The sequence below is a fragment of the Pinus tabuliformis genome, chromosome 6, assembly GCF_031772625.1.
Source record: "Pinus tabuliformis cultivar Carrire ecotype Pingquan chromosome 6, CPIR1, whole genome shotgun sequence".
Taxonomy (NCBI): Eukaryota; Viridiplantae; Streptophyta; class Pinopsida; order Pinales; family Pinaceae; genus Pinus; species Pinus tabuliformis.
Window position 1 is genome coordinate 1,126,343,888 of NC_142292.1, and position 3,784 is coordinate 1,126,347,671.

General features: G+C 50.2%; 1 non-coding gene and 1 pseudogene across 1 annotated transcript; both read left to right on the forward strand.

The window, feature by feature from the left end:
- Window positions 1-638: 638 nt before the first annotated feature.
- Window positions 639-792, forward strand: LOC149262849 (5.8S ribosomal RNA). The gene has a single exon (XR_016261348.1). It is a non-coding gene; the product is annotated as a 5.8S ribosomal RNA (ribosomal RNA).
- Window positions 793-1,062: 270 nt separating this feature from the next.
- Window positions 1,063-3,289, forward strand: LOC149262850 (25S ribosomal RNA; annotated as a pseudogene).
- Window positions 3,290-3,784: the final 495 nt, after the last annotated feature.

Here is a 3,784-nt window from a genome sequence, read left to right on the forward strand (position 1 = left end):
CCCCCCTTTTTGCGAAGGCACGGGGTTGGGGAAGCTTGTTCTCTATTTGAAGCCTCCCCTTGTGAGCCGGTAGCCATGGTTGATATATCCCTTTCTCTCTTGTTTGTTTTCTTCTTCCCTTCTTCCTCATGGCCCCTAGCGTTACGGAGAAAAGGTGGGATTGTTGTGGATTGGTGTTCCGGAAGGACGAAACATAGTGCGAGCTCCCGGGGTGGCCACCCTAGTCCTTCTTGATCATCGTCCCCTTCAGTTCCCGAAGGCACGGGGCTTTGGGAGGCTTGTGCCTTGTTTGTGCTTTGTTTTCTACCCTTTTCTTCCTTTCGGTCCCTAACTCTACGGAGAAAAGGGGGAATCGTTGTGGGCTGGTGTCGGGGAAGGGCTAAAAGCAGTGCGAGCTCCCGGGGTGGCCACCCTAGTCCTTCTCGATTGCTGTTCCACGCATTTCCCCCCTTTTTGTGAGGGCGTGGGGCTGGGGGAGATTGTCCTCTGTTCGAGCCTCCCCCTGTGAGGGGGTTAGACACCTTTGTTTCTCTTTCTCTCATGCATTTTTCCTCCTTTTTCCCCTTGGCCTTACATTTGTTGTGGGGGGTGCCCCTATTCAGTTTTGTGGCCAATTTTTCGGTAATACACGTGGAAACGACTCTCGGCAATGGATATCTCGGCTCTTGTTACGATGAAGAACGTAGCGAAATGCGATACTTAGTGTGAATTGCAGAATCCCATGAATCATCGAGTTTTTGAATGCAATATGCGCTCGAGGCCTCGGTCGAGGGCATGTCTATCTAGGCATCGCATCCCATTCAAACGTGCTCCCTACAATATGCTAGGGAGCAGCGGAGCTGGTCGTCCGTGCCCCATGTGGTGCGGTCGGCTGAAATACCTCAAGCAATGTTTCATGGTGTGCATTGGCGAGCGGTGATCTTGTCCCCTTGGATGGGCAGTCAACGTTAGCTGATGTGGGCATTGTGTGGCATCGCTCGAACTTGCTTTGCTCTCTCTTGTCCTCCCATGGGGTATGGCAGATTTAGCTCCAACTTTGTGACCTCAGCTCAGGCGAGAACACCCACTGAGTTTAAGCATATAATTAAGTGGAGGAAAAGAAACTTACAAGGATTCCCCTAGTAGCGGCGAGCGAACCGGGAAGAGCCTAGCATGAAAATCGGGCGGCGGCGCTGCTTGAATTGTAGTCTGTAGAAGTGTCCTCAGCAGCGGACCTGGGCCAAGTCCCTTGGAAGGGGACGCCTGAGACGGTGACAGCCCCGTCAGCCAGGGACCCTGCCGCATCACGAGGCGTTGTCGGCGAGTCGGTTTGTTTGGGAATGCAGCCCTGATTGGGTGGTAAATTCCGTCCAAGGCTAACTACGGGCGAGAGACCGATAGCGAACAAGTACCACGAGGGAAAGATGAAAAGGAATTTGAAAAGAGAGTTAAAGAGTGCTTGAAATTGCCGGGAGGGAAGCGGATGGAGGTTGTCGATGCGTCTCGGTCGGATGCGGAATGGCTCAGGCTGGTCCGCCGCTCGACTTGAGGTGAAAACCAACACGGGCTGCTGCATCGTCATAAGCGCGGGTGGATTACTGCCTGTCGGTTTGCCGCTGCGGTGGTCGAGGATCAAAGCATGCGCCCTTGTGGCGGGCCGTGTGTACCTGGGCGCTCGTGGTGTTGGTTGGCGGGCTTTCCATTCGACCCGTCTTGAAACACGGACCAAGGAGTCTAACATGTGTGCGAGTTGTTAGGTTTGAAAACCTGTGAGGTGCAAGGAAGCTGATGGGCGAGATCCCCTCTCTGGGGGGGTGCATCGTCGACCGACCTTGAGCTTATGCAAAGGGTTCGAGTGAGAGCACACCTGTTGGGACCCGAAAGATGGTGAAGTATGCCTGAGCAGGGCGAAGCCAGAGGAAACTCTGGTGGAGGCTCGTAGCGATACTGACGTGCAAATCGTTCGTCTGACTTGGGTATAGGGGCGAAAGACAAATTGAACCATCTAGTAGCTGGTTTCCTCCAAAGTTTCCCTCAGGATAGATGGATCTCACACGCAAGTTTTATAAGGTAAAGCAAATGATTAGAGGCATCGGGGGTGTAACGCCCTCGACCTATTCTCAAACTTTAAATAGTAAGAGGGTGCAGCTGCTCCATTGAGCCATGCCGTGGAATCGAGAGCTCCAAGTGGGCCATTTTTGGTAAGTAGAACTGGCGATGCGGGATGAACCGAAAGTCAAGTTACGATGCTGAATTGCGTGCTAACCTAGATCCCACAAAGGGTGTTGGTTGATTAAGACAGCAGGACGGTGGTCATGGAAGTCGAAATCCGCTAAGGAGTGTGTAACAACTCACCTACCGAATCAACTAGCCCCGAAAATGGATGGCGCTGAAGCGCACAACCTATACTCGATCGTCGGAGCAATTGCCTGGCTCCAATGAGTAGGAGGACGCGGGGAGTATTGAGAAACCTATGGTGTGAGCTTGGGTGGATCGGCCCCCGGTGCAGATCTTGGTGGTAGTAGCAAATATTCAAATGAGAACTTTAAAGACTGAAGTGGGGAAAGGTTCCATGTGAACAACAATTGGACATGGGTTAGTCGATCCTAAGAGATGGGGAAGCCTTGTATCAAGGGTGCACTTTGCACGAGCATCGAAACGGAATCGGGTTAATATTCCCGAACCGGGACATGGCGGTGGGCAGCAACGTTGGGAAATCCGGAGACGTCGTCGGGGGCCCGGGAAGAGTTATCTTTTCTTTTTAACAGCTTTCCCACCCTGGAATCGGTTCACCCGGAGATAGGGTCCAGCAGCTAGAAGAGCACCGCACATCTTGAGGTGTTCGGTGTACCCTCGGCGGCCCTTGAAAATCTGGAGGACCGAGTACCGTTCATGCCCGATCGTACTCATAACCGCATCAGGTCTCCAAGGTGAACAACCTCTGGTCAATAGAACAATGTAGGTAAGGGAAGTCATAAAAACGGATCCATAACTTCGGGAAAAGGATTGGCTTTGAGGGTTGGGCCTAGGGGTCTGCGCCCTCAACTTGTGGGCTGTCGGCAGTCTACCCGAGCTGCTCTCGCGGCGAGGGCGGGCAGTCGCGTGCCGATTGGGCTACGGGCGTAGATCTTGTGACCAAGGAGTATTTTCATGATTAGTGCCACTGACCTGAAAAGTAAAAAGCGATCAAGGACACGTCATTTTATTTCCATATCGAGTTTAAAACGACAAAAACCCAGCAATCTTTTCCTGTTTTTACGGTCAGAAAAGAGCTATAAGGGGACCGTCTTTTAATTCCATTTTAACGAGTGTAAAAGAAACGCTCGGCAATATTTTCATTTTTTAGGAGTCAGAAAAGAGCTTAAAAGATGACTCTGATGTTTTGGTTCGTGAAAATGACAATTTACCCTAAAGTCCCCTTGTCCTGCACAAAAACAACACATTGCTCATACCTGTTTAAGATAGGAAAAAATACATTAGAAAACATCTTTCTATGGTGAAAAATAAAAAAACTTAGCATTCATTCATCCAAAAAACCTATAAAAAGATCTTTTACCATGTCATTTTACCATTTTACTGTTGAGGTTGAGAAAAGGGCTTTTGACAAGAAAACTTCCTGTGGACATTGCGGAGAATCTGACCGTTAGAATCGAGCACCTCTCTTTCAGGTATTCCACAACATCCTCCTCTTCAATTTCATCCGTTTAAAATTCATTTTTAGGTTTTAGTTTTATTTTTTAGGGGGTTTAGGGTTTTAGGATATGTTTCTCGGGGTACGCAGGTGCCCCATGGGCGACCTGCGTAC